Consider the following 21,532-nt stretch of genomic DNA (forward strand, 5'->3'; position numbering starts at 1 on the left):
GCCAATAAAAAGAAAACAAACAAGCAATAAAACAGACATCTCAAGTTAATGAATTTAGCACTTTTCTATGTATGAGAAGCTGCAAAAGTCTGGGCTTAATAAAATTATTCCTTTGATGTACATCTTAACCATCTAGGGCCAGGGCTTCCCAGGTGGCGGTAGGTGTAAAGAACCCATACACCAATGCAGGAGACATAAGAGATGCAGGTTCCATCCCTAGGTCAGAAAGATCCCCTGGAGGAGGGCATGGCAACCCACTCCAGTATTCTTGCCTGGAGGATCCCCTGGACAAAGGAGGCTGATGGGCTACAGCCCATAGGGTCACAGAGTCAGACACAGCTGAAACTACTCAGCACACACGCACATCTAAGGTCAATATCCTGTTTTTCTGCATCTTGAATCCCCTCAGGGTATACTATCAGTGGTGGCTCCAGTGGCTGATGGCTTGATGGCTGCAACATCCTTTGTCTAATGATATGGCAGGGGACATTCTTTGTCTGCAAAGGATATTGATGGTCTTCTCATAAATTTATTCCTAATAGTATTGGTGGAAAGTAAAACTCCTGGATCTACCCCGCCCCCCAACCCCCCGGTCAGGTGTCTATGTCTTAAATGATAAATCCAGTCTAACATTCTTCTCTCATTAAGCTTTTGCAGTTCTTCTTTCCACTAAACTGATTCAAGTCCAGCATTTCCAGTATATTCATGCCAGTGGGGGGTGGGGGGTGGGGTGGCCGAGGGGCCACCTTTTGGCCTATGTATCAGCTAACCAACCAGCCAAATTTTCTAGAGTGCTTTCTAAGCTGCAAGTTAAATGCAGTCTTATTTATGAATCCATAAATTCAGCCTCATCCAATCTTATAAGGCATTCTTTCTTCCATCATCCCACGCCTTGAGTACCCATTTCCACACATTTCCCAATATTTTTTCTGTGTAACTTAGAAAGTCATTATTTTGGAATTTAGCACACTTCCTCATGAGTCAGAGTGTGTATTCCACCTTTAGGGCCCTGCTGAAGCTAAGTCTAGTAAAAGTTCCACAAGTAAAGAGATGTGGTAGGGATGGGTCCTGAGGAGAATAAGCATTGTCTTACATGACACCTGTGTCAGGGGAGGCTACTTTGACTGGGGCTGGGGCCACTGGTAAGAAATATTTGTCATAATTTAGGGGCTCAGTGTCCCCAGCTTCATCAGGATCTTCCCACAGATCCCCATCCTAATTTAGAGGGTCCAGTGCTTTCCCAATCAAAACCCTCATATTAATTCAACATGAGATGCCCTTTCAGGCAGCAAGTTCAACTTGCATTGCAAATCAACTAGATGCGTGTTGAGGTTTGTGCTTGATTTTCAGCCCTGCACTACAGGAAATAGTAGCGTCTTCAGGGCACACATAGGAGCTCTCAAGTCATTTATGAGGCACTTGAGCTGGGGATTCAGGCTCATCCATTTCTTTCGGTGATGTAAGGAGTAACAGAACAACATAACTACCTACATTAGTTTTCCAAAAATGTTCAAAAATGTCATTACATTCATCCCAGAGAAATTAAATCTTATGTCCATGAAAATATTTGTACATGATTGTTTCTAGCAACTTCATTTGTAATAGCTCCAAGTTAGAAACAACAAAAATGTTCTAGAATAAGTGAATGGTTAAACAAATTGTGGTACATGAATACCACGAAACACTGCTTAACAACAAAGAAAGACTAACTACTAATATATGAGAGTGCCTGGATGGCTCTCGTGAAACACTGTGCCAGCCTTAGAGGCTGGTATTTGAAGGCCATATGAATACATTACATATCATTCTCAAGAAGACAGAAAAGGAGATTGATAAGTGGTTGCCAAAAGTTTAGGGATGGTGCATGGGGGTCGGGGTGGGAGGATGGTAAGTGTACCCACAGGAGCAACAGGAAGGAGACCTTTGTGGTGATGGAACAGGCGTGTATCTTGACTGTGGTGGTGCCAACACATGTGATAAAATGATACGTCTGCATTGTAGCAATGTCCATTTCCCAGCTTTGATAGAGTCCTATTTTCATACAAAATGTAAGCAATTAGGAAACCTGAACCAAGATTACTTGAAGTCTCTGTCCTATTTTTGCACATTCCTGGCTCTCTATAATTATTACAAAACAAATCACTAAAAAAAAGTAATGGGCTCAGATAAGAAAAAAATCTATATAAAAGTTTTTTCTTGAGGGTGCTAAACTGTTCAAGATAACTTCAACTCTGAGGCAATCATTTTATCATTGGTAACATAATAAAAGGAGCAAAAATTGTATTTGGGGATTATATTTGGAAATTTTAATGTAATTTTTGACACACTATATTAGAAACATTATTTTCTGCTGAATAATATTTTCCAACTTTTGAGGTAGGTTAACCACAGGTAGATAAATCTAATAATCAATGAACAGCATTAGGATAGAAAGGCAGTCTCTTAAGATAAATAATATCATGCCATATGGAATTTTTCATTAATTTAAGCAACTCTGTAGATCTCTGATGTCAAGGTAAGTGACAAGTCCAAAGCTGCTGAAAACTAGTGATGATTACAAGAGGTTACATGGTAAATTGTGAATCGATGAAAACAAAGATTTACAGAGCTGGTACAGAATCTAAAGGCTTCATGTATAGCTTGAGAAACTCTGAAATTATATTTCCAAGCTTGCTCAGGACTGGGGACCAGGCCAAACCCAGACTATTTGGCCCCTAAAACGTGATTGTCCCCGAGAACCATACTCCGTTGCACTCTTGCATATGCCCCTCCCTCACAAGCTGCCTTCAGAGCTCTGTGCAGCTTTGGCCAGATTTCAGGGCACAGAGGGGCCTTCCCGGTGACTCAGAGGTAAAGAATCTGCCTGCCAACGTGGGAGACATATAAGACATGGGTTTGATTCTGGAGTCGGAAAGATCCCCTGGAGGAAGGACTGGAAAACCAATACTCTTGCTTGAAAACCCCATATACAGAAGAGCCTGGCAGGCTACAGTCCATGGGGTCATGAAGAGCTGGACACGACTGACCACACGCGCACAGGGCCCAGAGTCTGCCTTGAACTGAGAGCATCTCTCCCACGCAGAGAGGGCTGGCAGAGCTCTGCATATCTCTAAAGAATCCGTCTTCAGTGAGCTCTATTACAGTTAACGAGCTTCTCTGTAGCTTAAAATACTTTAGAAAGAAAAATATTTTAGAAAGTATCTAATTGGAGCTATCCCAATCACATAGTTTTCATCATCAGCCTTTGTGATTCCAGGCTTTTATAAGCCCAATTATTCTGACATATTTTTAGGGAGAAAGGAGAGTGGTTTTTTTTTTTTTTTCCTACTTTAATTATACTCCTTAAGTCATCATAGTTTCGTATTATTGAATGTACAGACAAAAAACATCCACATATTCACATTTGGAAAGATTTACTTTAGAAATGCTCTTTGAATGCATTTTCACTACCAAAATCACAGCAGTATCTTCTGTAATAGGGAGGAAAATGTGACTTGTTTCTCTGTAAAACCAAATACGATTATTGACCAAGTGGTAGGCACTCAATGAACATGACCCCTGAGACCATGAGTGGTGGGGATAAAGGCCTGGGATAGGAGTGCTGGACAGGTCCTTGGTCTCTGATTGAGTTCCTTTCAGCTTTTCCATCGCCTTTCATGGATTATAGCATTGTCATGGTGAAGGGGCTTGCATAACTCAATAAAGCCATGAACCATGCCTTGCAGGGCCACCCAAGATAGATGGGTCATAGTGAAGAGTTCTGACAAAATGAGGTCCACTGGAAGAGGGAATGGCAAGCCTCTTCAGCATTTTTGCTGAGAAAACACCATGAACGGTATGAAAAGGCAAAAAGATAGGACACCAGAACATGAGCCCCTCAGGTTGGAAGGAGTCCAGTATGCTACTGGGGAAGAGCAGAGAGCAATTACTAATAGCTCCAGAAAGAATGAAGCAGCTGGGCCAAAGCAAAAACAACACTCAGCTGTGTCTGTGTCTGTGGTGAAAGTAAAGTCTGTCTGGTGTAGAAATTAAAGTTTGATGCTGTAAAGAACAATATTGCATAGGAACCTGGAATGTTAGGTTAATGAATCAAAGCAAATTAGAAGTGGTCAGGCACAAGATGACCAGAGTGAATATAGACATTTAAGGAATCAGTGAACTAAAATGGATAGGAATGGGCAGATTTCATTCAGATGACTGGTATACCTACCACTGTGGGAAAGAATTTCTTAAAAGAAATAGAGTAGCCCTCATAGTTAACCAAAGAATCTGAAATACAGTACTTGGGTGCAATCTCAAAAGCAACAGAATGATCTTGGTTTGTTTCCAAGGCAAATCATTCAACATCATAGTAATCTTAGTCTGTGCCGCAATCGCTCATGCCAAAGAAGCCAAAGTTGACCAGTTCTATGAAGCTCTACAATAGCTTCTAGAACTAGCACCAAAAAAACCATCCTTTTCATTATGCTGGACTGGAATGCAAAAGTAGGAAGTCAAGAGATTCCTGGAGTAATACGCAAGTTTGGCCTTGGAGTACAAAATGAAACAGGGCAAAGGCTAACCAAGATTTTCCAGAGAACACATTGGTTATAGCAAACAGCCTCTTCCCACAATACAGAGACAACTCCACACATGGATATCACCAGATGGCCAGTTCTGAAATCAGATTAATTATATTCTTTGCAGCAGAAGATGGAGAAGTTCTATATGGTCAGCAAAAACAAGCCCTGGAACTGATTGGCTCAGATCATGAGTTCCTTATTGCAAAAATCAGGCTTAAATTGAAGAAAGTAGGGAAAACCACTAGGCCATTCAGGTATGACCTAAATCAAATCCCTTACAATTATACAGTGGAAGTGATGAATAGATTAGGGATAAAGATTAGATTAGATGACAGGATCTAATAGATTTAACAGATTAAATGAAGGGTTTAGATCTGGTAGACAGACTGCCTGAAGAACTATGGACAGAGGTTCATAACACTGTGTAGGAGGCAGTGACCAAAATCGTCCCCAAGAAGAAGAAATACAAGAAGGCAAAGTGGTTGTCTCAGGAGTCTGTACATATAGCTGAGAAAAGAAGAGAAGTGAAAGGCAAGGGGGAAAGGGAAAGATTAAACCCAACTGAATGCACAGTTCCAGAGAATAGCAAGCAGAGATAAGAAGCCCTTCTTAAATGAATAATGCAAAGAAGAAAACAATAGAATAGGAAAGACTAGAGATCTCTTCAATAAATTGGTGATATCAAGGGAACATTTCGTGCAAAGATGGATACGATAAAGGAGAGAAACAGTAAGGACTTAACATAAGCAGAAGAGATTAAAAAGAGGTGACAAGTGTACACAGAACTGTACAAAAAGTCTTAATGACCCAGATAACTGTGGTTGTGTGGTCATTCACCCAGAGCCAGACATTCTAGAATGTGAAGTCAAGTGGGCCTTAGGAAGCATTACTAGGAGCAAAGCTATGGGAGGTGATGGAATTCCAGCTGAGCTATTTCAAATCCTAAATAATGCTGTGAAAATGCTGCACTCAATATGTTAGCAAATTTGGAAAACTCAGCTGTGGCTGTAGGACTGGAAAAGGTCAATTTTCATTCCAATCCTACAGAAGCTTAATATATTAGAAAGCGTGAGGATCCTGTCATTCAGTAAAAAGATATTTGGAGCTTACTTTGTGACAGTCACAGTGAATGTGTAAGGCTTGGGTGGTGCTCCTAGGTGGCTCAATATTTAGTGTGGCGGCTTCATTCCAGTCCTGCTATTAATTAACCATGAGAGCACTGTGGAGTCTGTTTCATTGGCACTAAAAAGGAAAATGAGAGCACATGCCCGATTCTCTCAATAAATGTGTTCGTTATTTATTTAACTTAATTTTAAAAATTTGATTCTTCAATTACATTCTAATTCTATTAGAGTTAGTTTACAATAGGCAGTCCCGTAGACAGCTCTCTTCTGGGAAGACGTGAAAATACAGCGAGAGTAACATGAGCCCCAGGTCAGGCATTATTTCAAAAGCTTTAAATACATCATTTCATTCAGCCCGACGATGAATGAAGGAGGCAGATTTCCCTTCTTGGCGTTCCTTGCAGCCAATGTGAGGGCATGAACCTTCGGCTCTGCCAGTGGGGTCCTGCAACCCAAGATGGAATAGGAACAAGCGGATCAAAACCAAAGGAGCATGGGGTTTTGCCGTGGTGATGGAGGTCATGGAGTCCTTTGAGGGGGGCGGATGCAGCCAGCAGGAGCCAGGGCCTACTCAGGTTTACAGATAAGTCCAGGAATCAAACCCGTGTCTCCTGTGTCTCTGCTTTGCTGGTGGATTCTTTACCTGCTGAACCACTGGGGAAGCAAAGTGTGTACATGAATAAATTTGGGGAAACTGTGCTTATTATTTTTTTGACTGTCTGACACCCACCGTCCCCTGGCTCTGGGGAATTTCTCCAGATATGATTTTCTATTGAGAGGCAATATGTTTCCTGCTACTATGGAAACCACGTCATTCTCGCTGCAGATAAGAGCAGGGCTGTGACCTGCACTGTGTGTGAAGCAGGTTGTTGGCTTTCTCTTCCACCATTATTATTCGGGGATAAGAATACAATATAGGATCTATCTCCTTAGCAAATTCTTAACAGCACAACACAGCGTCATTAAAAAGCGCCATGCGGTAGAGACGACACCACCCTAACCGCAGAAAGTGCGGAGGAGCTAAAGAGCCTCTGGGTGAAGGTGAGAGAGGAGAGCGAAAAAGCTGCCTTAAAACTCAACGTTCAGAAAACGAAGACCATGGCACCTGGTCCCATCACTTCATGGCAAAAAGATGGGGAAACAATGGAAACAGTGACAGACTTTATTTTCTTGGGCTCCAAAATCACTGTAGACTGTGACTGCAGCCAGGAAATTAAAAAGCTCTTGCTCCTTGGAAGAATAGCCATAACAAACCTAGACAACGTATTAAAAAGCTGAGACACTTTACCAACAAAAGTCTATATAGTCAAAGCTATGGTTTTTCCAGTAGTCATATACAGGTGTGAGAGTTGGGCCATAAAAAAACCCGAATGCCAAAGAATTGATGCTTTCAAGCTGTGGAGTTGGAGAAGACTTTTGAGAGTCCCTTGGACTGCAAGGAGATCAAACCAGCCAATCCTCAAGGAAATAAGTCTTGAATATTCATTGGAAGGACTGATGGTGAAGCTGAAATTCCAGTACTTTGGCCACCTGATGCGAAGAGCTGATTCAATGGAGGAGACCCTGATGCTGGGAAAGATTAAGGGCAGGTGAAGGGGTGACAGAGGATGAGATGGTTGGATGGCATCATGAACTCAGTGGATATGAGTTTGAGCAAACTCTGGGAAATAGCTAAGGACAGGGAAGCCTGGCATGTTGCAGTCCATGGAGTCACAAAGAGTTGGACATGACTGAACGACTGAACAACTGCAAGGCTGTGCAGAAGATCTCTAGGACTTGTCCATCTTGCATAACTGGAACTTCCTTCCCTTTAACTAACACTTTGACTTTTCTGCCTCCCTTCAGCCCCTGGCAAACACTATTCTACTCTATGCTTTTGTGAGTTTGACTATTTTTAGAATTCTCACTTAGGCAATATCGTGCATTATTTGTCTTTCTGTGTCTGACTTATTTCATTGAGCTGAATGTTTATCACCAACTCAATGGACATGAGTTTGAGCAAGCTCTGGAAGTTGGTGATGGACAGGGAAGCCTGGCATGCTGCAGTCCTTGGGGTCGCAAAGAGTCCAACATGGCTGAGCAACTGAACTGAACTGACTGAATGTCCTCCAGGTTCATTCATATTGTCACGAATGGCAGAATTTCCTTCTTTTAAAAAACTGAATAATATCCCACTGTGTATACCTCACATCTCTTTTATTCATTCATCTGTTGATGGACATTTAGATTACTTCCATATCTTGGCTGTTGTTAATAATCTTGTTGCAGTGAATATAGATGTGAAGATGTCTTAAAGAGATTCTTATTTTGTTTCCTTTAAATATATGCCCAGAAGCAGGGGAGGTTCTTCAAAAAACTAAAAAGAAGAGGATTGTTAGCTTTTGGTTGGTTCCACACAGGCAAAGATAAAGAGTGCAGCAGAGTCCCACCAAAAGGCAAATATGCTTCTGCCCTGGACCCACTCCCATCCTTTATCCAGGGTGTTTGGTTTCTACTTATTTCCCAAGTTCAGTCCTTCAGCCTCTTGTTGATTCCAAACTCATATTTTGATAAATTCTCCTTTTCTTAAGAAAAATTGTCAAATTATGTTGCTCCTAACAAAGAATTATATTGCTCCTTACTGTCAAAAGGAATTGTAACATTTATAATTGAGTTTACTGAATTGCGGTATAGTACAGTCATGCCTTGTAGTTTCACTATTAAGGAAATCCTGGTTTAGTCCTTTAAAAACTTGTGACCTGAAGTAGGAGTTGAGTCCAATAATTATTAGCAATAAAGACGAGTTTTGTTCCTGTAAAGTTTTGATAAATGCCTTAAGAAACTTAAGGATATCAAAGTGATTTAGAGAATTTCAGTAATGTCCCCAAAACACACTTATAATGGTATTCGTATTCTAAATTGAGAGGTGTGTAATACAGTTGCATTATTCTGTGTTGAAATTAGTAATACAGAGAGGTTTGTCCCATACTTTTTAATCATGAAACTCCATCCCCAGGAATTCCGGCCTCTCAATGAAACCAAAATACCCCATCAAAAAAAGCCTTGGGGTGGGACCTGGGGATCCCATTCCAGTGTATGCCTTTATTTGATATTATTACTTGTGTTGTCCTCCATCCCTTTAGTTGCCTACAAAAAAAACAAAAAACAAAAAAAAAAAACTTCAACTGTTGCTTATGAGACTGAAATTCTAATTATTTAAATCAGATGAGAACCTCAGTCTATTATGAGTCCTTATGCCCTTCCCAGCTCCTCATGTGTGGAATAGGCAATTATGCCACATGGTATTTCCAGGCAAACTCTAGCAAAGCATAAGCATATAAGTGATGACAAAGACTGAAACTATGACGTACCTTTATAAAATACCTTTTGAGATAGAAAGATATATGTATAAATCCAGTTATAAATTCAGGATGAATTCTGAAAGGTGGTTATTATTCAGACATTGAAAGTAGTTTTTCCCCCCGTTAATTTATTTGCTTATAGTTGATTTATAGTGTTGTGTTAATTTCTGCTGTATAGCTAAGTAATTCAGTTGTACATAGATATACATTCTTTTTCATATTCTTTTCCATTACAGTTGACCACAGGACATTGATATAGTTCCCTGTGTGTGTAGTGACACCTTACTGTTTATCCACTCTGTTTATAATAGTTTTGCATCTGCTAATCCCAGACTCTCAGACCATCCCTCTCTCACCCTCTTTCACCCTTGGCAATCACAAATCTACTCTCTACATTGAAAATGTTTTGGATATTTTGGATTAGATAAATAGGAAAACAAGAATTCCATATTCTGTCAATAAGAATCAGAAAAATGAATCATGTAGATGTGTTCCAAATTTTGAAATTTTAACTTCAATCAAATGTGAATACATATCCTGAGCTTCCCCTCTAATAGATTTACATTTAATTGAGAGTAAGAACAAAAAGTATGTTCCAAAAGAGACAGTTTATGGAAATTGAGGTGATTACTTCTGAGGGTGAGGACAGTATTTACAACAGTTGAAAGCATTAGAATTCTGCTATGACCAGGCATTGTACTAAGTCTTTTAAATATATTGATTCATTTAATGCTCACAGCATCTCTGAATCAGATATATTATTATCCCCATTTTACAAATGAGGAGACTGAAGCACAGGCAGGTAAATGACTTGCCAAAAGTTGCATGGCTGCTATGAAAAGCTAATTTTCAAAGTAAACATTTTAGTGCTATTTGACTTTTTTAAAACCATGTGCCTCTATTATTTTTAACTAAAATTTAAAAATTCCAGTTGAATAGAGATTTCTTGCTTCCATTATATTTTTTATGGAAAAAATACTATTAACTTTGCCCCCAAATATCACTGAATTGTAAAGTTGCTTTTTTACTTATACATTCAATACTTAATGCAACACTGAGATCTAAAAAGAATAGGTAATATTTTACTTGTTTTTTAAAACTTATTTATTTACTTGGAGGATAATTACTTTACAGTATTACGATGGTTTCTGCTATACACCAGCATGAATTGGCCACAGGCATACATGTGTCCTCTCCTGGAACACTGCTCCCACCTCCCTTCCCGCTCCATCCCTCCAGGTTGTCTCAGAAACCAGCTTTGGGGTTCCCACTGCTATCTAGTTTACATTTGGTAATGTATGTGTCTCAGTGTTATTCTCTCACATCATCCCACCCTCTCTCTCTCCCACTGAGTCCAAAGTCTGTTCTTTCTGTCTGTGTCTCCTTCGCTGCCCTGCATGTAGGATTGTTGATACCATCTTTCTAGATCCCATATATATGAGTTAATATACAATATTTGTCCTTCTCTTTCTGACTTACTTCACTTCTGTATAATAGGCTCTAGATTCATCCACCTCATTAGAATGAATTCAAATGTGTTCCTTTTTATAGCTGAGTAATATTCCATTGTGTATACGTACCACTATCTCCTCATCCATTCATCTGCCGATGGACATCTACGAAAACAGGAAACATTTTATGTTGGTATTTGTAATATCAAGGCACAAACTTTTAGAAGTTAACTTTTTGTTACCCAGCCCTCCTTTAACTAAATTCTATTCTGAAATCTCAGCCTATTTTCTTAATGCATCTTTAAAATGAATTACCCGAGTGCCTGAAAACACTTATACTTTAAAAAGTTTGCTGAATTGCTTCTACTTAAGTAAATATTTCATGTTACTACAGCCTTCAAATTGATTTTCAATTTAATAATATCTAGTAAAACAACACAAGGAGTAACATAAACTGAATTAGTTTGCTCCTTATTTTTGTTGTTTGGTTTTGTTTGCTTTTTTTTTCCTTCAAGGAATTTCTTCAAAGAAAATCAGGAAATTATATACATGTTTAGAAAAAGTTTTATCCATATTGTAAGACCCAGGACTTCACATGAAAAAGGTTTTATAGATAATCTTCCTCCTCTTGAAATATTTATAGTAATTGAGGACATACTTTCTGGTCAATAATATCATCTAGATAAATAGTAATTTTAGTTTTCATTACTTATTTAGTACCTATGGAGTATTATATAATGCAACTTAGTCCAATTTATAGGATGAAATACAAATTTAAATAACTGAATTTGGCTTATAGTGCATCTGTATTTCTTTTAAACATAGACATATACTTTACAAGTTAAGCTTTATTAACTTTACATGGACATATCTTTTTGGAAGTAGAATATTAACTAAATAGAATAAAAGGTTTAGAGATGGATATTGGCTAATATATATATTTACATATATGCATATGTTATAAAAATAATTTTTCTTTATTCTCTAAAACATCATTTCACCCTGGAAATCATTCCAATATAAGTCAGTGCTTTAAAATATATATGCTAATAAACAATGCTCAATGTGCTACAAAAATAATTTAGTTATTTTTTTTTATGAATTTCCTTTCTAGTTACCTCATTTCAGTATTTATAGATCATAGGAATGAAGTACAGGAAACTCTGAATTTTACCTTATGGAGACCTTGCATGCAGGAGCACTGAATATCATAGCCTGCAGTGATTGCCCAAATATGAGTAAGAAAAAAGTATGAACTTACTTGCAGAAATTCTTCCATCTTACAGCTTACAGAACATTAAAAGTTGATCTATATGCATATATAACAAGAAAGTTTTTAGTCCTGTTTCTGGACATGTGGAGAAAACCATGATTTGAAAAGATTCATGCACCGCAATGCTCATTGCAGCACTATTTACAATAACCAGGATATGGAAGCAACCTAATTGTCCATCAACAGAGAACAGATAAAGAGGACGCACATACATTCGATGGAACATTATTCAGCCATTAAAACGAGTGAAATCATGCCATTGCAGCAGCGTGGATGGGCCGAGATTCTCTTACTGAGGGACGTCAGGCAGAGGAAGGCAAGTGTCGTATGATACATGTGGAATCTAGAAAAAAGGGTACAAATGAACTTATCTACAAAACAGTTACAGATGTAAAAAGCACAATTATCAGGGGGTAAGAAGGTGGGCAGGGATAAATTGGGAGAAAGGGATTGACATATACACAGAGCTCTACATAAAATAGATAAGCAACAAGGACCTACTGCACTCTCCTCCGCAATCCTATGGCCTATATGGGAACAGGATCCTAAAAAGACTGGTATGTGTGTAGGTAATGATTTCACTTTGCTACGCCTGAAACTGACACAGCACTGTAGATCAACTAGACCCCAATAAAAATCAAAACATAAATTAAAAAAGCTTAAAACCGAGGAAGCTTTTCAGAATGTACCTTTGAAGTTCAGTTGTTCTATACGAATGTTTTTAGAAGAGTAAGTTTGAAGAATATGACAAGAATTTAGAGTACCAAAGTTTTTTTTTTTTTTTTTAATTGTCGGATGGTTAAACATCTTTGTTATAAAGCTACAGTAAAGGCACTTATGTGACATGTACATGTATGTACGTGTTTGAGGTGTAAGAAGGGGGTCTCCTCTCCTGGTTACTCTACTGCCAATGGCTATTTCAGTCTTATGAATTCAAACAAATAATTGGTTGATGTTCTAAGCTTAGAGTTCAAAACCATCTATGTGTCATTTTTCAAGTTTAGATTAAATCTCCCAGGATCATAGGTGATACTAGAACAAGGTTGGGAGAATGTTACGTGGAGCAGAAATGGAGCACAAGTGCAGTGAAATGTAATTTTTCACTTGATGAAATGAAGTTGATCTAGAAATTATGGAAAAGAGAGTACAAAATCATCCCAAATACCAGTGACCTAAAGTCCCTGTTAAAAGCTGGGTTTTCACACGATATTTAAAAAGAATCAAAGACGTATATGCACTACCACGTGTAAAATGGACAGCTAGTGGGAAGCTGCCATATACCAGGGAGCTCAGCTCAGGGCTCTGTGACGACCCGGAGGGGCGGGATGGGGCGGGGGTGGGAGGGAGGCTCGGAGGGCCTCCCTACGTGTGTAAATATATACAGCTGATTCACCTTGGTGTACAGCAGAAACCACCGTCACAGTGTAAACCAACTAGACTCCAGTTAAATAGCAATCATTTTATCAGTCTTTGTTCTTTAGCTTTTTTTTTTAATAAGATAGCCTCAATTTAAAATAATTGCACTAATTCAATTTCACTCATGTAAGAAAAGGCAGTTCTGTGCAACCAATCTGTCAAACACATACCACAAAATAAAACAACCAAAGAAAGTAATTAGGTTCTCCAAAGCTTCTTCCTTTCTGTTGCTCTCGTGTTTCTTCTAACACCTAATGTCTTTCTGGAGGCAAGCCTTCCATCTAGGGCGCTGCTTATGTAGGTGTCCCTATAATCCAGATGTGCATCTGTTCTTTCTTTCTCTCAATTTCTTCTGATGATAAAGCTGCTCATCTCTTACTGAGGTGATGACAGGAATGGATATTTGTAATGCACTCCGCGTTTTGTAGGTCCTTCATTAAAAGCAGCTGAGTTGGTAGCTTCATGAAGGAGGATGCATTCTTCTGCATTTGTGTGTGTGCACGTGTGTGTTTGGGGAAGAGGGTTTTGTAATTGTTTTCATTCAAAAGTAAGTACTGAAAGCTTCACTCCAAATTAATATTGTCATCAGTAGTGACATGAAAATCTTGCTCATTAGCCTGTGATCCGGAGGGAAAATATTTTAATGACTCTTGGTCAATGCATCTGTGATTCTTGTAACTGTCATTGAAAATTTTAAAAAAAATTGATGTTTACTCTAGAATTTTATGCTTTTAAACATTATTGACATCCAAGAAGGAAGTCAGATGTTAGAACCTTATAGCATAAACTTCAGGAATAGAAAAACTACTGTTACTTAATTAAATAACACAGATTTAGGACATTTAACTTTTAAGCCAAATGTATTAATATATCATTGACATAGAACTACAACTCACCCATTTAGAGTGTGTAGTTCAGTAATTATAAGTATACTCACAGATATGTGCAATCGTCTCCATGGTTAACTTTAAAACAATTTTGTCACTGCAAGAAGAAATCCCATGCCCTCCCAACCCTAAACTATCACTTACTGCATTTTTGTTAAATCTTTAAAACCTTCATGAATCAGCACTTTGATATGAATCTCCAACTCTCTCTATTATTTGTAAATCAAAAAACCTTATTTGTTGAGCAATGTTAGGTTTACAGAAATATTAAGCAGATATGCATAGAGATACCATTTATTTCATTGACAATACTTCTTCCCCCTTTCCCCTGTTACTAACAACTTGCATTAGAGGTACATTTTTACAATTGATGAGCAATACTGATATATTGTGGTTAATTAAATTCTGCATTAGTTCACTATTTGTGTTGTTTGTTCCATGGGTTTGAATAAATGTATAAGGACAGGTATTGGCCACTACAATCTCATACGGAATATTTTCACTGCCCTACCCTAGAAATTCCTATGATCTACCTGTTCATCACTGCATCTTTTTCCCTACTTCCTGACAACTCCTAATTTTTTTATTGTCTCCATAGTTTTGCCTTTCCCAGAATGTTGCAGAGTTGGAAGATTTTCTCTTATATTATCTTCCAGAAGTTTTATGGCTTTGTGTTTCATATTTGTGTGCGTGCATGCATGCTAAGTCACTCAGTCGGGTCCGACTCTTTGTGACCGTATGGACTGTAGCCCCGTCAGGCTCCTCTGTCCACGGGAGTCTCCAGGCAAGAACACAGGAGTGGGTGCCATGTCCTCCTCCAGGGGATCTTCCCATCCAGGGATGGAACATTTCTCTTACCTGCATTGGCAGGCAGGTTCTTTATCACTAGGGCCACCTGGGAAGCCCATTTTATATTTAGATCTATGCTTTATATTTAGGGCTTCCCTTGTGGCTCAGCTGGTAAAGAATCCGCCTGCTATGCAAGAGACCTGGGTCCGATCCCTGGCTTGGGAAGATCCCCTGGAGAAGGAAAAGGCTACTCACTCCAGTATTCTGGCCTAGAGAACTCCATGAACTGCATAGTCCTTGGGGTTGCAAAGAGTCGGACACAACTGAGCGACTTTCACTTTTATTTTAAGTAAAGTCTTCCCTGGTGGCTCAGATGGCAAATCATCCGCCTGCAATGCAGGAGATGGAGGTTCAATCCCTGGATTGGGAAGATCCCCTGCAGAAGAAAATGGCAACCCACTCCAGGACTCTTGCCTGGAAAAATCCCATGGACGGAGGAGCCTGGTAGGACTGTAGTCCATGGGGACGCAAAGAGTCAGACATGACTGAGCAAATTCATTTTTATTTTGAATGTTTCTAAAAGGTGTAAGGTTTACTTATAAATTCACTTTTTTTTTTCCTTTCTGCATGTAGATGTCTAGTTATTTCAGGGCCACTTGTTGAAAAAGCAATCTTTGTTCTTCATATTGCTACTTTTCCTTTGTCAGAATCAGTTTACTGTGTATGTCTGGGTCTATTTCTGGGCTGTCTGTTCAGTTCCATTGATGTATCTGTCTATTCTCATGCCCATACTACACGGTCCCGATTACTATCACTTTATAGTAAGTCTTGATGTTGTTGTCTCCAACTTTGTTCTTCCTCTTCAAGATTGTGTCATCCATTCTGGGTTTTTATAAACTCTGGAATCCATTTGTCAATATCTGCAAAATAACTTTTGATTTTGATTGGGATTAATTAAATCTATGGGCTTCCCAGGTGACTCAGTGGTAAAGAATCTAGATCTACCTGACAATTCAGGAGATGCAGAAATTGTGGGTTTGATCCCTGTGTTGGGAAAATTCCATGGAGGAGGAAATGACCATCCACTCCAATATTCTTGCCTGGAAGATTCCATGGAAAGAGAAGCCTGGCAGACTACAGTCCAGGGGATTGCAAAGAGTTGGGCATGACTTAGCGACTGAGACACACGTATTAAATCTGTAGCTCAAATTGGGAAGAACTGGCATCATCATACTTATGGTCATCCTACACATGAACATGAGTATCCCTCCATTTGTTTAAATATTTGATTTCTTTCCTCAGAGGTTTGTAGTTTTTCCTCATTGAGGTATAGTACATATTTATATCTAAGTATTTCATTTTGGGTGCTCATGTAAATGATACTTTTTTTAAAAATGCAAAACCCAATTGTTCATTGCTTGTATACAGGAAAGCAGTTAGCTTCTGTATGTGAATATGTATCCTGCAACCTCGCTATAATTGCTTTGGTTCCCAAAGTTTTTTGGTTGATTCTGCAAGATTTTCTACACAGCTGATCATGCTATGTAGATCAGCTACAAAGACAGCTTTATCTCTTCCTTTTTGATTTATATATTTTTAATTGATTTTTAGTCTAATTATATTAGCTGTGAATTCTAAGACAATGTTAAAAAATGTGTTGAGAAGGGATACCCTTGCCTTGTTGTTAATCTTAGTGAGAAAGCATCTAGATTCTTACTAATAAATATTGTATTATCTGTAGGTGTATTATAAATTCTCAACATCAAGTTGCAATAGCTCCCTTGTGTTTCTAGTTTACTGAAAGCTTTTGTCATGAATAAACATTGGATTTGTCAAATCCCTTTTCTATATCTGCTAGTACCACTTTATAGTTTTTCTTTAACCTGTTTACATGATGAATTACACAAATTTGTTTTCTTGTGTTAAACCAGCTTTGTATACCTGGAATAGGCCCCACTTGTTCATGGTGTATGATTCTCTTCATACATAATTGAATTTGATTGACTAATATTTTGTTCAAGATTCTTGCAACTATATTCATTTGTCTGAATTTTTCCTTTTTTTTTTTATAATGCTTTGTATGCTTTTGATATTATGATAATGCTGACCTCCTAAAATGAGTTAGAAAGTATTCATTCTAGTTCTATTTTTAGAGAACAAGCATGCATTTTCCCCAAAATGTTTTGCTAAAATTCACCAGTGAACCCATGTGACCCTAGTGCTTTCTTTTTGGAAGGTTATTAATTATAGTTTCAAATCTTTTAGTATATATAGGCTGATTCAGATTGTCTATTTCTCTTTATGTTATTTTGGTGCTAGAACAACTGAATATCTACATGCCGAAAAAGTGAATTTAGAGGAAGACCTTACAGTTTTGGTATACATTAAATGGATCTCAAAACGGATCATGGAATTCAGTGTAAAATGCTATAGGTCTTAATTAAAATAAAATACTTCTACTTTACAAAAGACACTGTTAATAGAATGAAAAGTCAAGCCACAGACTGGGAAAAATATTTGCAAAAAGATATCTGATAAAAGACTGATTCCTATAATATACAAACAATTCTTATAACTGAACAATAGAAAAACAATTAAAAATGGACAAAGATCTTAAGATACACTTCCCCAAGGCAGATATACAGATAGCAAGTAAGTGTGTGAAAAAATGCTTAACGTCATTCGCCATTCAGTTCAGTTCAGTCGCTCAGTCGTGTCCGACTCTTTGCGATCCCATGAACCGCAGCACGCCAGGCCTCCCTGTCCATCACCAACTCCCGGTGTTTACTCAAACTCATGTCCATGAGTTGGTGATGCCATCCAGCCATCTCATCTTCTGTCATCCCCTTCTCCTCCTGCCCCCAATCCCTCCCAGCATCTTTTCCAATGAGTCAACTCTTCTCATGAGGTGGCCAAAGTATTGGAGTTTCAGCTTCAGCATCAGTCCTTCCAATGAACACCCAGGACTGATCTTCTTTAGGATGGACTGGTTGGAGCTCCTTGCAGTCCAAGGGACTCTCAAGAGTCTTCTCCAACACCACTGTTCAAAAGCATCAATTCCAAATACTAGCATCTAGTGGAAAAGTCTTGCTGCTTCTTTGACAAACCTCCAGGTAGGAATATTGAATTTGGAACTTCCACTGATGCTACTGAGTCTTTCAGCCCACTGTGATTCTTGTGGAACCTCGGGAGGTGTAACAGACATAGGGGTCATAGCAGGGTGATGGCAGATCCTGAATCATCTAAAAAGTTTTAGTATCCATGATTAGGCATGTTAGGCAAGTAATTCTACTCAGAATTGAAATATATTTTTTGAAATAATTTTTAATAAAGTTTAAAAAAAAGCATAAATTCTTTGGTGCTCAGCTTTCTTCACAGTCCAACTCTCACATCCATGCATGACCACTGGAAAAACCATAGCCTTGACTAGATGGATCTTTGTTGGCAAAGTAATGTCTCTGCTTTTTAATATGCTATCTAGTTTGGTCATAGCTTTCCTTCCAAGGAGTAAGCGTCTTTTAATTTCATGGCTGCAATCACCATCTGCAGTGATTTTGGAGCCCCCCAAAAATAAAATCTGACACGGCTTCCACTGTTTCCCCATCTATTTGCCATGAAGTGATGGGACCAGATGCCATGATCTTAGTTTTCTGAATGTTGAGCTTTAAGCCAACTTTTTCACTCCCCTCTTTCACTTTCATCAAGAGACTTTTTAGTTTCTCTTCACTTTCTGCCATAAGGGTGGGGTCATCTGCATATCTGAGGTTATTGATATTTCTCCTGGCAATCTTGATTCCAGCTTGTGCTTCTTCCAGCCTAGTACATCTTCTCACGATGTACTTTGCATATAAGTTAAATAAGCAGGGTGAAAATATACAGCCTTGATGTACTCCTTTTCCTTTTGGAACCAGTCTGTTGTTCCATGTCCAGATCTAACTGTTGCTTCCTGACCTGCATGTAGGTTTCTCAAGAGGTGGGTCAGGTTGTCTGGTTAGAAAATCATAAATTAAATCAGCGATGATGTACTACTGCATACACTTTAGAAAGATATAAAATCCAAATACTGCCAACACTAAATACTGATGAGGATGTGGAGCAACATACATGCTTGTTCCTCACTTGTGAAAATACAAGATGGCACAGTCACTTTGGAAGACAATTTAATAGTTTCTTACAAAATATTCATACTCTTAACATATAATCCAGCAATTATACTCCTTCATATGTGCACAAATGAACTGAAAACTCATGTTCACATGAAAACCTGCACATGCATATTTATAGAAACTTTATTCATAATTGCTGAAACTTGGAAGCAATTATGATGTCCTCAATAGGTTTATTCTGGACAATAAAATAATAGTAGCCATTGAAAGAAACAAGCTATTGAACCACAAAAAGATGTGAAGAACCTGAAAAGCATATTGCAAAGTAAGAAACCATCTTATAAGACTGCATACTACATGATTTCAACTATGTGACATTCTAGAAAAGGCAAAATTATGGAGACAGTTTAAAGATCAGTTGTTGCCAGGGGTTAGAGGTGAAGAAGGGATGAATAGGTGAAACAAAGGGGGTTTTAAGTGAATAGAACTACTTCTTACATATAGGGGTGGATTATATCTATACTTTTCTTAAGCCCATAGTATGTGCAGCACAAAGAGTGAACTCTATGTAAAGTATGGACTTTAGTTAATAATAATGTATTAATATTAGTTCATCAATTGCAATGTATCTCATATATATATATATTTATATATATATATATATATATACAAAAGTACTGTGGTTTCAGACTGTGAATTTAAAATCATTGTAACTGAGCTCAAACCCATCTTATTAATCAAAATAGGAACCATTACAATCAGAACATATTTGCGAATGAAAAATAAGTTTATTTATTCCTGTAGCATAAAAATCTGTGCTTCAGGATTCTACAGAACTCTTGGAAAGCATTTTCTGCATCCTGTGGAAGGGTTTTCCCTGCAAAAAGTTGCCTAGATGCTTGAAGAAGTGCTAGTCAATTGTCTAGATGGTTGAAGAAGCTGTAGTCTGTTGGTGAGAGGTCGGGCAAATGTGACTAATGAGGCAAACCCAGTTTGTTCAACTTCTGAAGCATCGGTTGGGTGTGCAATGCACAGTCGGGCGATGTTGCGGAGAAGAATTGGGCCCTTTGTGTTGATCAGTGCCAGCTGCAGGTGTTGCAGTTTTCAGTGCATCTCACTGATTTGCTGAGCATGCTTCTCAGATACGATGGTTTCACCAGGATTCGGAAAACTGTAGGGAGTCAGATGGACAGCAGACCACCAAACAGTGACCATAGCCTTTTTTGGGTGCAAATTTGCTTTGAAAAGTGCTTTGGAGCTTCTTTGTGGTCCAGCCACTGAGCTGGTCATTGCTGGTTGCCATATACAATCCACTTTTCATCACACATCACAATCCGATTGAGAAATGGTTCATTGTTGTGCAGAATAAGAGAAAATGACACTTCAAAATGACAATTTTTTTTCATTTATTTTTATTAGTTGGAGGCTAATTACTTTACAATATTTACAATTTTTTATATTTTCGATCAGCTCATGAGGCTTTTTCACCTTTCCAGTTTGCTTCAAATGCCTAACGACCATAGAATGGTTGATGTTGTGCTGTTCGGCAACTTCTTGTGTAGCTGTAAGAAGACCGGCTTCAATGATGGCTCTCAATTGGTTGTTGTCAACTTCCAATGGCCAGCCACTATGCTCCTCACCTTCAAGGCTCTTGTTTCCTTCAAAAAACTTCCTGAACCACCGCTGCATCGCACATCTGTTAGAAATTCCTGGGACAAGTGAGTCACTGATGTTGTCAGTTGCCTCCACTGTTTCATGACCCAGTTTGAATTAGAATAAGAAAATTGCTCAAATTTACTTTCTGTCTAATATCATGCCCATAGTCTAAAATAATATAAAATAAACATCAAGTAATAAGTAATTAGCAAAAAAAATAAAGAATGATACATGCATTAAAATGATGTATAACATAACCACATTTACTTAAGAATGTATTCCAATATCAACTGGCAAATTTCAACAGTGCAAAACTGCAGTTATGTTTGAACCAACTTAAATATATAGTATTTCTTGTATATATGTTTTCTTTATAGAAAAACAGAGAAAACAAACTGGGAACTTCATTTTTTTTTTTTTTTTTTTAAGACCATTACCTTTATTTATTTATTTTTTTTGTCATAAATATTTTTTTTTTTTATTAGTTGGAGGCTAATTACTTCACAACATTTCAGTGGGTTTTGTCATACATTGATATGAATCAGCCATAGAGTTACACGTATTCCCCATCCCGATCCCCCCTCCCACCTCCCTCTCCACCCAATTCCTCTGGGTCTTCCCAGTGCACCAGGCCTGAGCACTTGTCTCATGCATCCCACCTGGGCTGGTGATGTTTCACCATAGATAATATACATGCTGTTCTTTCGAAACATCCCACCCTCACCTTCTCCCACAGAGGAACTTCATTTTGAGAAGGAAAATGGTGACAAGAAGACCATCAAGGAAGTGTTTTACTGCCTTTCACATTGGGAAATGAGTTAACTGCCCTGAATGGTAAAACCTTAGAGGAGTGACCTCTATTTCAAGCTGGTATTTATAAGTAAATTTGAATGCAGTGTAAAAAGCTGTTCTTTGACTCATTTTCAT

General features: G+C 38.3%; 1 pseudogene; it reads right to left on the reverse strand.

The window, feature by feature from the left end:
* Positions 1-20,638, reverse strand: part of LOC133048784 (nicotinamide/nicotinic acid mononucleotide adenylyltransferase 1-like) — a 52,858-nt pseudogene extending 32,220 nt beyond the window's left edge.
* Between the last annotated feature and the right edge of the window lie 894 nt (positions 20,639-21,532).

This window comes from Dama dama, chromosome 29, assembly GCF_033118175.1.
Source record: "Dama dama isolate Ldn47 chromosome 29, ASM3311817v1, whole genome shotgun sequence".
Classification (NCBI taxonomy): Eukaryota; Metazoa; Chordata; class Mammalia; order Artiodactyla; family Cervidae; genus Dama; species Dama dama.